This window comes from Pleurodeles waltl, chromosome 12 (assembly GCF_031143425.1).
Source record: "Pleurodeles waltl isolate 20211129_DDA chromosome 12, aPleWal1.hap1.20221129, whole genome shotgun sequence".
In the NCBI taxonomy this organism is placed as follows: domain Eukaryota; kingdom Metazoa; phylum Chordata; class Amphibia; order Caudata; family Salamandridae; genus Pleurodeles; species Pleurodeles waltl.
Genome location: NC_090451.1, coordinates 539,955,576 through 539,973,828, shown reverse-complemented (window position 1 = coordinate 539,973,828; position 18,253 = coordinate 539,955,576). Strand labels below are relative to the sequence as shown.

At 45.6% G+C, this 18,253-nt stretch overlaps 1 protein-coding gene across 1 annotated transcript in view; it reads left to right on the top strand.

Annotated features, from left to right (window-relative positions):
* RANBP10 (RAN binding protein 10) overlaps positions 1-18,253 on the top strand; it is a 557,257-nt gene that overhangs the window by 229,909 nt on the left and 309,095 nt on the right. The gene's annotated exons all lie outside the window — the stretch shown is intronic.

The window sequence follows — 18,253 nt, the reverse complement described above, 5'->3', positions numbered from 1 at the left end:
GCTTTTATGCTATGGGCTTCTGGTGTGTGGTTTTAGCCCTTCTCCATTATTTTATAATTTCCTAAACCCACCTGGTAGGTCAAGTTAAGTTCAGCTCCCGCATTCCTGCCTCCATCCTCAGCTGAAAGATGACTTTAGCAAGTGCAGTTTCAGCAAAGCCCCTGACCCCTCCACTAATCCTCACCCATGCAGTGTCGGAACAGGAGACCTTCATCTCCATCATGCACCTTGCCACCAGCGTCCCTTACAAGTACCGATGTTTTCCCCATAAATGACTGTATCCCAGAAACAGTACCACTACAAACCGGTATAACAACCACAGGCAAAATACGTTGTACAGTAATTCTAATTTAAATCCGTTTAAGAGTTTCCCGTTATTTCCTTTGGTGCTTGCTCCCAATAACACGAGCGAAAGTTGAGAAGCTTCCTGGTGCTTTGTTGCAGCCCTTATTCAGTCGGTAAATAGAAGTCAGTAATAGAAGAAGCGCCTGCGTTGTTACTGCGGCCTCGTAAACAAGGCTTCAGTTGAAATCTTTACAAGAAAGACCTGCTGCAGCAGGATAAGGAGGGGGAAGGCGCTCAAGAGGAAAATAAAGGAGGATAAAAGCCTGATGTTTCGCAATCCCCAGGAAAGCAAGTCGGGAGCTAAATATAACGCGTGATCTCACTGCAGTGGCCGATCTTTACCCACTGCCAATGTCCCCGCCCTGCCAGGGATTCCACTGATTCAACAGCTTGAGGAGAGAGCGGCACTTTTGTTATCCAGTGTGCCTCGCGGCGCGTGTGCGCTTTGCACGTTATTCCAGCCCAGTGCAGGAGATGAGGACCGCCCTGGAGTGGCTGCTCTGTCACTAGGACAGAACTCAGGGCTGCGCGACCTGAGGTATTTTGAAGGCGATGGGGTTCCTTCAAATGATGGTGAATGACTAATTTCACTGATGGATTTCGAAAAACTATTCATATTTTGATTGTCTATCAGCCTGGTAGTAGCTGAGGGTGGGGAATGCACACATGCCACCTGCTTTCCAAGAGCCGGCGAAGAAATAGGCCTCAAACACAAAGATGTTGACAGTTTTCTAGAACTGTGGCGCCCTTAACCACACGCACACCGGTAGCGAGTTAAGGATCCCCACCCAAGGACTCCAGCATCTACGACCGCATTTTGTGATTATCGCCTTACCTTTGCATAAACAGGACCGTGCTTGTTTTAAAGGTGATTAGTTTGACCGTCCGCCTGTGATGGGGCTTTTTAGAAATATTAAACTGTCACACTCCCAAATTGTCAAAGTGTTTGAAAGGCCCAATGCTTAATTTGTAAAAATAACTACATGAATAAATTAGCGCCTGGGCCCTAGCCAGGAGGCCACTGCAGCTTGCGCCACACATTTCCCCTGCCAGCCTGCCAATGACAGTACCAGCACAACTACTAACCGTCAGGCTACACGTGTGACAATTCAGACTATTTCAGGCCCCAAAGCTATAAGAATGGATTAGGGGGGAAGGTATAACTCTTTTGTAATGTACATAGAATGAATAAACAAATGTTATGGTAATTTCTAAATTAGATACAGTGCCACTGTGTGACAGAATGTCAAAAGCACTGAGTTGACAATTAAGTGCAGGTGCCGAGCACCGGAAACTACTGGCTCAAATTAAGTCCTCAACTGGCCAGTCTGAGGGAGTGGTCTGAGTGTAAGGGTTGTTTGCCGAGCATGCTTCTGCCTCATAGTGGACACTTGCGAGGTATTATAAAAGAAAACGGGGGCGTGGCCAGGATGGTGTGTGAACGGACGCGTTGCTGGGTTCTCTGCGGTCTGAGCCGGAAAACACAGAATAGTGGCCCGGGAACAACCCCCTTCCCCCCGGGATACTATTATACAGGTACAGTGGACTCTTTGAGATGCACGATCACAGACTATCTTAGCCAAAACGATGACGAGCACACCTCCTTAGCGACAATATGGGAAACTCTCAAAGCGGTGGTGCGCGGAGAGGTGGTCTTTCTCTCTCTCTCTCTCTCTCTGCAATGGAAAACAAATCCCGGAAAGAACAGAGGGCCCTGCTTGAGCAGAAGGTAGCTGAATTGTAATGCTCCCACAAACGCAGGGGAACCACAGGAGTCTGGAGGAAACTAGAGAAAGCCCGTCTCCAACTGAGACAATTAGATTGGGATCAAGCTGACTATGCCAATGCATGGCTCAAACATAAATATTATGTGGAGGGCAACCGCTGTGGGAAGCTTCTAGCCCACAAATTAAGAGCACAATTCCAGACCAACACCATCAAGATGATACGCTCCTTCTCTCTGGGAGAAGCGTGCACAGATCTACAAATTGCGATGGTGTTCTCCGAACTTTACTGAGCCTTACACGCAGCAGACACCTCCATCAACACAGATCCCTCCATATATCTCAATAACTGCACATTCACTCCACTCTCACAGAGAGATCAACTCTTCTTGACAAACCAATCTAGATAGAGGAAGTGATATCGGCCGTTTCCCGCCTCAAGATAGGGAAGTCACTGGGCCCAGATGGCTACACCCCACATTTTTATAAAACTTTCTGCTCCGAGCTGGCCCCAATACTCACCAGGCTCTTTAATTCCTTTTTGGAGACCAGCGCCCTCACCCCCAGTATGCTAGATGCGATCATCACTGTAATTCCCAAACCAGGCAAGGATCCGGAGGAGTGTGGCTCCTACCAGCCCATCTCGCTCCTAAACATAGATGCCAAGCTGTTCACTGGCATCTTGGTGCAACGCCTCAACCCCTACATGCCCGGGTTAGTTGACCCTGACCAAGCGGGTTTCATACCACACTGACAATGCGGGGATAACACGAAGCGACTCCTACATCTTATAGACAAAACACATAGGTCGCACAGGGAGGCTCTACTACTCACTATAGACGCAGAGAAGGCGTTCCACAGAGTGCACTGGCCCTACCTCTTTCGGGTGTTGGACCGACACTCCTGAAATGGATAAAATGCGTATATGAAGAGCCCAAAGCGGCTGTCTGGGTCAATGGCACCCTGTCCTCGCCCTTCCTGATTCAGTGAGGAACGAGACAGGGCTGTCTATTCTCCCCACTTCTTTTTGCCCTTTACATGGCACCCCTGGCGCAGAGATTATGGGCCAATCCCCTTCCAACTGGTATTAAATTCGGGGGCGATACCACCTCATTAGCCTTTACGCAGACGATGTGATCCTCACGCTGTCAGAACCTATGGTCTCACTACTAGCTCTAACTGACGCTCTACACGAATTCGGATCCACATCGGGCTTCAAGGTTAATGTACAAAAATCGCAAATTCTGAATCTTTCAGTCCCCCCCCCACACACACACACACACACACACGAAGCGGAGTTACGCTCAAAACTCCCCTACGTTTGGACGTCATCACATATCTTATACCTTGGCATTGAATTGGCAAATACGACTACAAAAACAGCTCACAGGATCTATGCTGCCCTCTCCAAAGCCGTACTGAAGGACTTGTAGGTCTGGAGCAAACACCAACTCTCATGGTTAGGCAGAGAAGCAGCAATAAAAATGACAATCCTACCACGCATTCTCTACCTATTTCAAACAATTCCCCTTCCCCGCCACCTAAAACCCTGGCTCCACTACAGTCGGCGATGCAATACATTGATCTGGGAGCGGACACCTGCACGCATTCTGCGCTGAACCCTGTATCTTTCTTACACAAAAGGGTGACTGGCTGTCCTCTGCCTTCTGAAATACTACCAAGCGGTTCAACTGCGGTTCCTGCTAGAATGGAGTTGCCCACTCACCGAGAACCACTGGTGTTTTATTGAACAAGCAGTTGCGGGGTCACATATTTGGAAGGAGCCCTGGCTGCAACGTAGACACTGGGCTGTAGGACTGTACTCCTCCCATGACACTAGCACGACATTCCTGGTCTGGGACTCAGTGGCGGTCAAGAATGGTCTGACGTTCTTTCCCTCCCCGTGACACCGATTTGCGCTAACCCAGACTTTGCCCCTGGCCTGAAGACAGAGAGCTTTCAATGATGGCATGACAGGGATGTAAGAGGGTATGGAGCCTATTCGACCCAGATGGCATCATACCCTTTGACCGCCTAAAAGACGATTACGGGCTCATGAAGCAGATAGAATGGCATACTACCAGGTTAGACACTGGGTGCTCCAACCAACGGTCAAGCCCCTAGTGGTGTGACCACTCACAGCATTCGAGAAATGGCTAATGCTTAAAAAAGATAAGTGGCTGATTTCCGAGCTTTATAAACCCCTTACAGCTGCCACATCAATACCCAAAGCCAAGTGACAAAAAAGATGGGAGGCAGAAGTGGGGAGGGGTCTAACAAAAGAGAAATTGGAAGAAATACAATACAGGGCATATCACACAGCCTACAACATGTCAGGCACTGAAACGGCCTATAAAATAGCAACATACTGGTACTACACCCCTGCGAGAATCCATACATGGAACTAAATTTGAACTTTGCTGGAGAGGGTGTGGAAGCACGGGGACACTAATAAACCTGTTATGGCACTGTCCCAAACTGAAAAGATATTGGAGTAACATCCTAAATGAAATCGAAAGTATTTCACACAGAGATTCCCAGACTCCCAACATACACCATCCTTGGCTTAATCAACTCCCCCTCACTTTGCCTCTACGATCCTTCAGAGGACGTCAAATTGCCCTTGCCCTCAATGCTGCTCACCAGAAGATATTAGCTCAGTGGGACACGAACAGAGTTCCAAGTTGCACCCTGTGGCTGCACAAACTATGGTTTATTCAGGGGATGGAGAAACTTTCTCTCGCAGCGGAACAACGAACAGCAGACGTTTCCTCATTATGGGCACCCTTTATACAAATCTTAGCTACAGAATTCAATGAAATCACATGCCCTGCATATTTCAGAACCCTACGCCTGCTGAGGGAAAACTGATATCCTCAATTATATCTAGAGCTACTCACCTACCCAATGGGCCTGGAAGGGGACCAGACAACTTAGCTAACACACTTGTTGGGAGTAGGATTTGGGGTGATCCTTGACATAATCATAGGGAGGAGTTGATCAATTTTTCTCCACTTGTTCTTGTTGACTGTTTTTGTATTTATAACGTACATGTAACAATGATTATAATCTGACCCTCTGAGGGAAACTTTAATCAGATTACATGGGTTGGGAGTGCTATTAACGCTGCCTGCCTGTAAGGTTGTAAGCATATAGCTGTGTTTCTTTTCTTTCCTTAAACCAAAATATCAATAAACAGATTTGATCCATAAATGAAAACAACACTGCAACAAACGTTTCTGACCTAGTGATCTTATCCGGTGTTAACAATCCTGCCCATGTGCTGGGCAGAGTGGAGTAGGCTCCAGTTAAACAAGGACTGAAGGGCCTACGAAATTCAGAAGCTGTATGCAAGGAGATTTTTTCTAATGGGCAATGTAAGTAGATAAATAACTGTGGGGTTCACACTTGGTGTTCCTCAGTTGATTAGTAAAATCCAAAGGTGCAGGTGCATTCGAGATTTTGTAATCACCCTTTCCTTGAGTAAATCACTGCACCTACGTGGAATGATTGTTAAACAAAAGATCCAGTCGTACATTGAATGTGCCTTATACTAACTCTAAAGAAATCACGTTTTTCCTTTCTTTGCACTGCTCCGTTAGTATAATTGCCAAAGGCGTCAAGGATGGGATTTGCTTGCAAAGAGCAGTGGGTGTTACTCTAAAGTATGGTGACGATTTTATAGGCAAAGGGACTGACTTGGTTAATTGCCTAGTAGAAGTGATTTTTCTGAGGAGAAGCTAAAGATTCTCACCACTCCCTCACCCATATTTTTATTTTTTTGTCATCAAAGGGTCTAAGTGGACATGAAGCCCGCATCGTTTTGTAGGTCCGTATGCCCACTGTTTCACACGTCTATTTGGCTCCTGTCCTGTGTGCCCACCTCAGACATGCATGTGTGTTGGTATGTAATGCCTTTGCTTGTTGGCCTCTGTATGTTAGATTGTTTACATACGTTCTGACTCTCCCTGGCATGCCTCCGTTTTTCCTACCATTCTCTTGGACTCAATACCTCTTAAAGCTAGGCTTACCTTAACATGAAAACCTTACCACCACTGAACACCACCCATCCATGAACCCTAGAAAAGTATACTACTCCTGCACACTACCCTTCCTTGAACCATAAGTGCCCATTACTGCCCCTTAATTCTTATCTACATCCTAAAAACTCCGTACTTGACACTACCTTTTCGTGAATGCTAAAAATCCCTCTCTACTCTTCAATGATACCCATCCTTAAACAACATTTACCACCATTTACAGCTACCCTTCACTGAATCCTAAATATCTCTTATCCTTACCCATCTCTGAACCCTGAAAACCCCTACTATCCCACTCGGGGTCTCTGCCTGCTGAAAGCAGGTGGAGCCTAAGGGTGAAATAGTGGGGCATATTGGGAGAGGATGTGGCGTTAGGAGCAGAGCTGCTGAGTTTAAAACAGGGGCATCCGGTTCAAGTCTCTGCTGGGCAAATTACTCAGTCTCAGTGCCTATAAATAATGTATTGTGTAATGTAACTGGTGCTAATGTAAAGCGCTGCAATACCTTCATGTCAAGTCTGTGCAATATAAAACTGCAAATAAAACCTAATTTCCCCCGTAATCACGAATTTTTTTTTTAAGGGGGCCCCACAGGGTTTCAATTGGGATCCTGTTATTTCTGTTGTCACTTTCCTTCCATGAAGTTGTCTATGCCCCTGGTATAAATAACCTCAGGATTTGAGTTACTGGGTGATATCAGGGACATCATAAGTCTCTTAGTGGCGTCAATCAACATGAAAAAACGTACTTCTTTAATAGTTGCACATGATAACATATTGTATGTCTCGCTGTTTGCTGCCTGACCTTTACATGTTTACCCCCTGGTGACTAGCCACACTGGATGCTGTTTACTTGGATGGACAGTAACATTTCTAAAGATGTTAAACAGGCTCGTATTTATATACATGTTAACTGACGTAAGGGAAAAGGAGCACATAAGGTTTTCTTCAACAAACATGTAAGAATATGACAGTCTTTTCAAAATGAAAGTCTGTTTCTCTAAAGTGAAGTATTTCACCTTTGTACATCATTGTATAATACTGCATAGTGGCATTTATTAGAAGTGACAGTTTTCAAACATAGACTTAAAGCAATCTTTCTTTAGCTTTATACGGTTCATAAAAAACAAAAGCACAATCACATAAAAACCCCCCAAAATAAAGAATTAATAGGATCACAAATGGGTAAATTCAAAGAAAGTCAATGTGTAAATTAGTTCAGCGACTGTAAATATATAGGATTAGGGATATGAAGTGCCTCTCAAAAGTGGGATTAAAAACTTTCTGATCTGACTGCTATAAAACCCACAGAAGAACAGAAAGTGCATCCAGGTTTGCAATGAGCGCTCGTCACAGGGGCAAACCAAGATTCCTTTTGGATCAAACTGAAGGGAAAGAGAGGTGACGTCTAATCTGTCCTGGCCTAAACCTGGTTAAAAGGACCCTATGCCTGCCTTTCGGAACCATGAACAGATCAGGCTACAAAATAAGAGTGTTTTTTTTTCCAGCAGGTACTCTGTATTAGCAGGCTTTCTCAGCCTGGACACTTCCTTTTCCCTTTTTATAAGGCCGTTAAAGGTAGATTTTAGCCAGCTTTTTTTCTTGGCAGTGGTGTCACCAGTCGAGGGAAAGATGTTAGGTCGGCCAAGCTTATTACACATATCCTTAACATACCTAAGCCAGTGAATAGGAAGATCTTTTTTGCATGCAAGACAATCCAAGATGATATCCCTGTTCAGGAAAGCATCCAGATTATGGCAGATGGAACACAATAGCATCAGATGGGCCAGATTAATAGTGTCAGCTTCATAGAGTAGGCCAAGTTCCTCGTGGATGGGATAGGTTGGTGACCTTGGTGGCCCCCGAGGATACGTCTGCTAACTCTGTTTTCCTCAGCCTGTAATCTGTTGACAGGTTTGTACACCCACAGGCCAGAACCATAAGTAAGGATAGCCACACATTTCTTTTGATAAATCTCAGCAAAGTCCGCTACGGGTTTACGGCATATCTTTGAAGCCAAACTTAGGAGAAATCCAACCAAGTTGCAAAACCTAAGACAGCTCTGTTTCTGACATGTGGCTCAATACCCTCATGAGTCGAAAGTGACCCCCAGTTAAGGGAATTAATAATATCCTCTTCTGGGCGTTTCCTGCAGTGCAGAATAACACATTTTCACATTGTTTGGTCCACAAGGCATTACAAAGGTTTTGGCAAAATTTGTATTCAGGCCTAAACTGTTCATAAAATCAACAAAGGAGTCCAAGACCTCAAGACCATTCGGTGTTCGGGACATTAAAATTGTATTGTCTGCATGAAGAAGAACAGGGGCACACCTGCCACTCACGGCCAGCATGTCCCTGCCCTTGTCTATCAGGGCTGACTCCAGGCCATTGATCTACTATAGAAACAAAAGTGGTGCTAGGAAGCAGCAATGCCGGATGCCACGTTCAAAGTAAAAACTCTAAGAGCACTCACCGTTATGCCCATATCTGACAGAGGCACTCAGATCGTAATGGATAGCATGTAGAAAAGACACTAATCCAGGGTCAAGCCCCAGGGACCACTAATACTCCCAAAGTTAGGATCTGACCACGTTTTCAAAGCACAAGCCAGGTCCATGTAGGTGAGATAGAAAGGACCATCTTTGGCCAAAGTATATTTATTAATAAGAAAATAGAGGTTGGGGCCCTGATCCTGGGTACCCAAACCATGCCTGAAGCCATATTGGACGTCAGAAATTATATAGTTATCTGAGACCCATAACATGATTCTGTTATGAGTGTCCCTTCCATTGGCATTCACAATAGAATCCAAAGGTGAAATGGGTCTATAACAGCAGGAGGAGGCCCTATTACCTTTTAAAAAAATAAAATAGGGACTATAATCGCAGAGTGCCATGAGGCCAGTCTGGTAGGCTAGGTTGGTATAGTTAGTTAAAATAGGTGTGCAAAGTTCCTCTAGTTTGGTAAGTCCATCAATACTCCTTCAGGCCCGGGCCTTTATGTATGGGACTGTTGCAGATAGCATTGGCCACTAACTCCACAGCGAATTTGAGGCCCAACAGATAAAAGGGCATACAAATATCAAACTTGCCGCTAGCACAGTCGGTTGTAAGATAGACTTGCTTGAAGTAGCCCACCCAGGAGTCTGCAGTAATATTATCACAGATGTGATTGGAATCATTTTGAAACAATAGGTTATAAGTAACTGTGTGCTAAAACAGTCAGATGTTTCTGGTCTTAAAATAAGTGACCAGGGTACACCACACATCCTCCCTAAGCTCCTCCTTCCTTCTGCTGATGGCTAATTTATAGGTACTTCTGCAAGAGGCAACCTCAGCCGGAACCCGTGGGGTTGTTTTCAGTGCCCGCTGCAAACAGCTGTGGACCGCTCTACAAGCCTTATCAAAGCAGGAATGGCAACTCAGCTTAGTAGGAGAAATCAACTTCATAAACAATTTTGATAGTGTACCCTAACATATCAAAAACTTAAGTACTACTTGAGGAGGCAAGCCAAACACCAAAATCCTAAAGCATATCCAGGTGTTGTTCAAAACAGAGCCTACACTGAACATTTTGCTGGTTGGCAGATTTCCATGCCAACCTGAATCCATCACTACTTGGCAAAAGATGTGTCCCTCCCACCGCAGTAGACTACGTGCAGGGCCTCGGAGAAAACAAAGTAACAGAAAAAGGATTGTGATGACTAAAATTGCTTGGAATTACCATACTTCTACCCCCCCCACCACCACCACCACCACCAACACCACCACCACAAAGAACATTCCTAATGACAAATATGTAATCTATAATCGACAAACCTGCCCCTCCCAGAAAGGATAGGTGTTGAGAGACAATAAGAGGCAACCCATTCACATGGATTACATAATTCATGCCTAGACAGATTGGGGATAACATCAGGCCTCTACAATCACTAAAGTGTGCCGGTATGGCTGTAGTAATAATGTAAAAATCTGAGGAATCTAGGTGAGCAGAGCCTCCCTCTCCTGAGCCCAGTTTAGGATTGCAGTCCCCAGGAAGTACAATATTAAGGCTACAGTCTTAAAGGGAATAGCTAAATTATAGATCACAAATAAAGCTGAAATGAGAAACAAAATTAGGATTGGTCATTGTGGAGAAATTATGGTAGTAAACGTTAACAAAACAAGATAAAAAAAACTAGATCCCTTGATCTAGAATACTTGAATTAGCCTACTGTGTGTGGGAATTGGAAAAATAGTACAGTTGAGAGAGGTTTTAAACCAGACTGCAAGCCTGGCACGGGACCTTCCAATCCCTGAAGAAACAGCAGGGACAAATTGACAGAGCCATCATTAAAAAGAAACATTGTGGCCCAGGTCTCCTGTAAAAGGACATTGTCATAAGATAAAACAAAATCCACCCAGTTCTTCTCCTGGATTTTAGCAGCAAGTCTGTCTGTATTCCAACTCAACATTATGTATGGGACCTGGCGACACCAATTGTTGATTAAGGCCCAAGGCCCCAACTGGGTTTGAGACTGTCATGGATAGCAAATCACATACCCTTTTGTGTACCTCAATTTTGGATCCACAGGCTGTACTGCAGTCGACATCAGGCTTGGTGGAAAGAGGCATTGCATTCAGTCAAGGTTTAGCCAAGGAGGAAAATCGATTTGTAACAGGCACTGAATAAAGAGCACTTGAGCTTAATCTCAGGAGCAGACTCCTTTCTTGGCACCCTGCCCCTTGAGCCCAGAGCCCTATAAAAATACCCAAGAGGTAGTACCTTCGCATTACTTTGCCATGCTAAGCCCAAATAGGAGGCACAAACTAATTCTTCAGGAAAAGACTGTTAAGCAAAATTCAGAATAATAAAACCCCCTCAAATCCCTTTCTCATGGGGCCAACCAAGGGAACTCCGAGTAAATAGAACAAAAGAAAACAAATTAGATTTATGACGGACATGTGAGTTCAACCAATGAGTGGCCTTGTTCATCAACTGCTCAGTATTTTCGATACTGTGGTTTGAATCCAGGAATGCTGGCAAGAACCACAACAAGAGGACAGACTGCTGGGGGTAAATTCAAGTCAGTATTATTGCCACCCCTTGTGTAATACAGGTCTGGCAATGGCCGATTAGCATCTTGTAAATTGGCAGCTGATGAGTACTAAAATAAGGGGGGCTCCAAGAGCTGGTGAGATGTAGTTGTCGCAGCGGGTTCTACACAGTATTGGGAGAGGTGGTATGAAAGGTAGAAGGGAGGCCCCTAGACACATTCACTGAGGCAATAGTCTGTGAAGCCATGATAGCAACAATAGGCTTAGATAGCTCCTTACAACCTAGACCAATGGCAGGCCCCATAGCCTCAGGTAGTTTGCTCTCCTGATGAGTGTCTGCGTTATTCCCACCCCTCCATCTGAAAACGTGTTTTAATGCTGATCTGCTTTGTCTCTGTACAGCATTATATCTGCATGCATCATTCTGAGATTAATCATTGATTGTTAATTTCCTCAGTGGAAAAGCAATTTCAGGCCATGCTATAGTGAAGAAGCAAGTTTAATTCAGTGACGACGCATGCATGGTTGCATCTAATGATTACAAACCTTAATCTTTCTTTTTATTTGCCCAATTCCTTTATATCCCCAAAATGTCTATATACCCCCAAAATGTTTGCCAATAATGTTGCTTACACTAATTTTCAGGGTTTACAAAGATCCTGGCTAGGGTTAAAGACTTATCTTTGTGAACCTTTCTGCTGTGGCAAACGATGCCCACCTCATTTCAATCTCTACATCACTTAGGAAATTATGTGAAACTGGTGAGAAAAATCTTCCAACAATGGCTAGAATTTTGCGGTCATCAAAAACTTTTTTGTGAAAAACAAAATCTACAAGCAGATTGTGATACCATCCAGAATCCCTCCAGGTAGAACATTAAGGATAGCACTGGGACCTGGGCAATGATTAAAGGTGGAGGGGGTAGGGGTGGAGGGACTGTTTGGCAAGGTGGTCTCACAGCGTTGACTTAGTAGTGTGGTGATGGTGTTGTCTTGTTGATAGTAATGGAGACACTGCCACCCTAGTATTTCACAGTTGCTCTTGCAGTTAAGCCATTCTGACATCCTACATTTTTTTAAATGTTCTTAATCCCAGATTTGTCCAACATTGCAGTTTTTGACATCACCGTACCTAGTTGGTAAGGATAAACAACTGCTTTGAAGGAAGCACACCAATTTTCTAAAACATGGGGAAGAAACAGTAGAACTAACCCTAGAAGGGAAAGGTGCAGCACCTTTCAGAAAAGTTTATAGGGTATTTCATTGCTAATTCAAGATTTTGGTTTCCTAAGTCCCATATTCATTTGGTCTTGTGTACGTTAGATGTTCTTCACAGATTTCCTTTCCTAATTGTGCTGTCATTCTCCATGCAACTTGTACTATTGTGTCTACACTTTGAACGTCATGTTACCATTACCAGTCACTGCCTTCAATCAGTTTTGTACACTTTTTTTTGACAGTTTTTCCCCTTTTTCAATATAAAGTGACATGACTACTCAGCATGACTGAATGTTGTTTCAACCTTATACATGTGTGGCTGTGTGTGTGTTGGCATATTGCTTTTGTGATTGCTGCACCAGATGATGACATTTTTTTTTCGTTTGTCGCCATGGTATGTAACGAAAGTGTGTTTGTTTTTTCATCATGCATTGTTTTTGTCTTCTCCAATTTATTAAACTAGAGCAACTAGCCAACCTGTTTTTTTGTTTTTTATACATTATATACAGAAAATGACATAGGACTGTAGCTTCACATGATCTATGACTCCTTCTTGTCCTGATGAAAACCCCGGACCTCTTGTAGACTGTTGTTGGAAGGGCAGAAACATGGTGACCTAGTTGACTGTTTGTCTCAACTCCACACCTTAGGTCCAAACATAGGGCTTCATTACAACTGACTGCCAAAGCTGCAGGGAAGGAGGCATGCGTCATACCGGCGACCTCCACCCGCACAGAAACAGTGCGCATTCCGAGGGTGCTGGCAGGGGGGCCCCTTTCACTGCTCCAAGGCATGGGCAGTGCAGCACCCCCCGCCCCCACCCATAGTCCCCGGCACTGGCTTTCCACTAGCCCGTTGATGTTGGGGACCCTGCCATGAAAAGGCTGGCAGAAAGAGGACTTGTGATCAGCACAGCAGCGCTGAGCACAGCGCTGCCATGGCTGACCAGGACACTGACTGGCGGGATCCATGATCCTGGTGGTGGTGGCTGTCCTCTGGCGGTCCAACTGCCAGGGTTGTAGTCTGGTGGTCGAACCGCCAGGAGTGTGGCGGTCTGAGCGCCACCGCAGGTTTGGTGGTCCTTGGACCGCCAAACTTGTAGTGACCCCCTTCATGTTTCACCTTGATGTGGGTATTATTTCTAATAAAATGTTTTGCATCACCCAGTACACAGTTTTGATTCCTTTCAACCCCTGTAAATGTGATTGTGAGATCCAGATAACACTGTTTCAGTACATTTGTGAAGCTCACCATGCGTGGAGATTACTTTGGCCAATATTTTATTATCAAAGTTTAAGAACGAAAGGGGTCAATATGATGGGCAAAGTCTGAGTTCTTAATTGGGTTTCAATGGAAGAGTGATCACTGCCTCACAAATGAAGGTAGGGAGTGCTCCTTCCTCGAGGGCCTCGGCAATCAGTTTTAGAGAGTGCAGAGTCAGTATAAATTTATATGCTTTATAGAAGGTGCCCGTAATGCCATCTGGGCCTGGTGTACTTGCCCAAATAGGCAGCCTCTTCCTCTGCCAACGAGCAGAACTCGACCATCAGCAGAGAGCATCTACGCAGTTAAGCCATGCCTGCCCATGTCGCATCCGCTATATCAAGGTTGGTAAGTTCATCCCCTACACGTTTAATGTTGCAGTGTATGTCTCTAAGGACACCTGTGTGTTCTGAAATACATACTCCCCGAATGGACACTTTGAATGCCTCCCAAAGGGTGGTCTGGTGTGCCACCGACCCAGTTTAAAGTATTCTAGGGTGGGTTCCCTGAGTTCCTTGCGAAAGACTGTCCATTAGGGTGGTGCCGGGAAAGTGCCATCTCCTCTCAAGGGTTAGCTGAAGGGGGATGTCAAGAAGTATTTGTACCTGGGAGTGGTCAGAAAGTGTATTGGCAAGTGGTGGATGTTTTTGAGCCACTGAAGGACATCCACTGACAGAAGCCAATGATCCATGCAGACCCAGACTGCATGTGGGGCAGTAAAGAATGAGAATGTGGGAGTAGTAGGGTGTAAATGGAGCCACGTATCTTATAAACAAAGTGTCTCCGATGTCATGGAGCACCCTTGAAGCCTTATATTTGCTGAAGAGGTGTGTCCCAGTAGAGTCTAATGTAGGTACTGTAGCTGGAGAAGTAACTGTTGCTCCAGGTTGTGGCAAAGGCAGGAGATTCGCCTGAGGGAAGGTGAGTTTCCTAGAGAAAGGCAATTTTCGCCCTAGATCTATTGAGATAGGTCAATACTTGCTTGCCTTTCGGTGGGTTGTTCAAGCCCCACATATTCCAAGTGATACAGGAAATGGTGTTTGATGTGCAATGTTCTGTAGGTGTGTCATAGTCATGGGTATGATTGCGAGTACGTTCGCTGTATAGGTAGGTTAGTGGTACAGGTGTATCCCCACAGAGAGTGGCGTAGAGTGCGATAACACAAAACAGTTCAGTCAACAGAACAACTAACTACCCATTCCTCCCCCCCGCCCACACGGAGCTGGAACTGCTCAGTGAATCCCTTTGAATACAATAGAAAAACAGACGTTGCATATGACATCAGAACTTGGTGTACACCACGGGGGTAACGCCACAGCTCGTGGTACCCACATGTCACAGTAAAGTGGAACAGTATAACAGTTGGTTACAAACAGTTCCAATTAGTGCTCTTGTATATGGATCAGAGATAGGAGCCTAGCTTATCAATTCTGCATGGGCATCAGGGCAGGTGAACCAGTGGTTTGGGCCCCGATTAGGACCCCACCCGCTCTCGACGAGGTCCTCTCTGAAGGATGTCTGTGAACTGTCCATACTGGGGTCTTGGGTAGGCAGGGGTGAGTTGTTGTCCTTGCATTGAGCAATTTTCAGAAGGTGAGCTCCTCCGCTGGAGTGTCAGGCGTGGGCCCGCCCACCTATGTCCATGCATAGTCTGGCAGTGTATAGCATGCCATCTGATTCCTTTCTTGCTGAGCAATGTTTTAACATCCTAGAATTTCTGGCAGGCCTCCGGGGCGATCAATGTAAAGTCTGGATAGCGGGCAACAGCAGACCTTGGTATTTTAAAGGGCCTCATTCACAGGCCAACCTGAGTGCTACATCCAGATCTCGAAAGCTGAGCAGTCTAGCAATTATGTGTTGTGGAAGGGCATTAGGTGTGGGTTTGGGACCCAGTGAACGATGCGCTTGTTCTACCACTAATTTGTCAGTGAAACGTTGGTGATTGAATAGTTCAGTCAGCAGCCATTCTACAAACTGGTGTGGGCGCCCCATGTTGGTGGACTCGGCTATACCCACACTATGCAGATGTTATTTCTATGCGACCTGGCCTCCAAATCTTCATTTTGTATGCCATGGTTTTAAGAAGTCGCCCCATTTTGTATACATGTTTAGGATGTGGCACTTGTGACAACATTTTCCTCTGTAACCTTTTGTCACGATGGCCGATTGACAAAAGCAACATATCATTACCTCCCCTAGTCCCTTCTTTTTGTGGTGATATATAGGGTTTGTAGGTGCTCCAAGAACCAGAGGTACCCAGAACAAACAACTGAACTGCACTGCACAATGGCTTTTTATTGAGTACAGAGTTTAGACCAATTCTTATTGTGAAATAGGCAGAGTGAAAAATGGGTATCAAGGAAGCGTAAGTATTTCTGAAATGGCACAAGGTATAGAGTTTAGGAGTAGTGGTTATTTCTACATTTCATAATTTGTGGGTACCTGTACTAGCGTGTGATTTGGAGGGTATTATTTCAAAATGTTATCTTTCTTATACACTGGCTTACATTTGAAAGTGACAAATGCAGTGAAATTCAATTAGTAATATCAAACCAAATGTTGTACTGTTCTATGCTCCCACAAGGCTCCTTATAAAAATGGTACCTCACTTGAGTGGATAGGCCAAGTGCCACAACAGGGAACGGCCCAAAATGCTAAATGGATGCATCACATTTTTCCACCAAAAACTGTCCAATTGGACCCTAGCTCAGCTGGCATCTAGGGAATCCTAGCGAACCTGTACATTTTTAAAAACTAGACACTTGGGGGTATCCAGCGTGGACTATCTTGCGTGGCTCTCACCAAATTTGTTTCATCCAGAATCCCTTGCAAACCTCAAACTTTGACTAAAAACAAAAATGCTCTCACGTTTCTGTGATGCAAAGTTCTGGAATCTGCAGGTAGACCCAAACATCCTTCTACCTGGCATTCCCCCCAAGTCTCCCGATTAAAAATGGTATCTCACCTGTGTGGATGCACCTAGTGCCTGCAAAAGAACAAATCAAACAAAGTTCAGTGAGGGTCTCTTTGCGGAGACTCCCATTGATGTTAATTCCCTGTCACAGGCACTAGACCAAACCACACAGTGGGGTAGCATTTTTATTGGGATAAGTAGGGAAATGCTGGGCGGGAGGCATTTTGTGGTTTCATTCTGATTCTGGCTGGATATGCTACAGAAATGCAAGGAAAATGTGTGGTTTTAGTCACATTGTAAGGTTTGCAGGGCATTGCGGGAAAGAAAACCTATTGCGTTCCACAAAAGGCAAACCACCCTGTCCTCCCCTTTGTGCCTAGTTTATGAAAATATCTAGAGTTGGTAGGTTTTCCCTAGAGATAACGTACACCCTGACAGAGAAGGACTGAAAATACAAACCATCTATTCCTTAAGTACACACATACTGGTTGGATTTAACATTAGGGTAAGAAAAGGTTCAAAATGTACATTTTATTAACAAGAGATTTCACATAAATGAAATACATTTAATAACTAAAAGTTAAAAAAAAATGGAACCAATGACTCTGAGCTTGTGAGCTGTAAAAGCCGCAACAAGGGTCCAATCTCTTTACAGGCTATTCACTTAACTTTCATGCGTGACACACAAAGTCGGTTTACGCTGCCCGCCACAGGCTAAGCACATTACGTGACTCACATCAACATACAGTGCCCTTTGAGGGCCCATCACTTTCATACTTCCACATGACTGGCACCAGTCCACGCGCAATGCCAGTCAGGCGCCAGTCCACGCGCACTGCCAGTCAGGCGCCAGTCCACGCGCACTGCCAGTCAGGCGCCAGTCCACGCGCACTGCCAGTCAGGGGCCAGTCCACGCGCACTGCCAGTCAGGGGCCAGTCCACGCGCACTGCCAGTCAGGCGCCAGTCCACGCGCACTGCCAGTCAGGCGCCAGGTCCACTCGCACTGCCAGCTGAATGCCAGTCCACGCGCACTGCCAGCCTAGCGCCAATCCACCACCGCCCCCCACGTCTCTGGTGTTCAGTGGTCTTCTGCCTCTTGGGGGCAGATGGGCCTCAAAATACGGCCGATCTTTCTTTAAGGGAGGTTGGGAAAAAAGCCAAAAGTATGCAGAAAAATGTGCTCCCGCAATGGGAGCGACCCATGCCCAAGGAAAAAACAGCCAGAACAATGCCTAGTGTATTTGGAGTGGCACTTGCCAAAGGGGCTGCTCCTGCAAGCAAAAATAAAAACAATCTCTTGTGCAGGTGGTCACATTCCTGCTGCATGATCAAGGCCCTGCCCTCAATCATGCAGCAAGAATGCACGGCAGAGACACACAGGGGGAAAGAAAAAAACTTTCCTTTCCCGCTGGTGTCTCTTTGCAGCCCCCCAACCCGTCCCAGTAGGAAAAGTTACCTCCCATCTCCTCCGGCCCTGGAAGCAAATGGCGTCCAGCGCCTTCCTCCTGCTCTGAGGACTTGTGCGTGCTGATGTCATCAGATCACCGTGGGAGGGGGCAGTAGTGGCAGTCATCCCTGGGGGGGCGCATATTGCAGGCTGCCAGCGGGAGGGGGGGCGCCAGCACTTTCTCAGTAGGTGTCCATTGTACATCTTGGAGCCCTCCACGCACACAGTGGGCCTGCTCGCACCCACCTACGGGGGAAGCCCTGGGA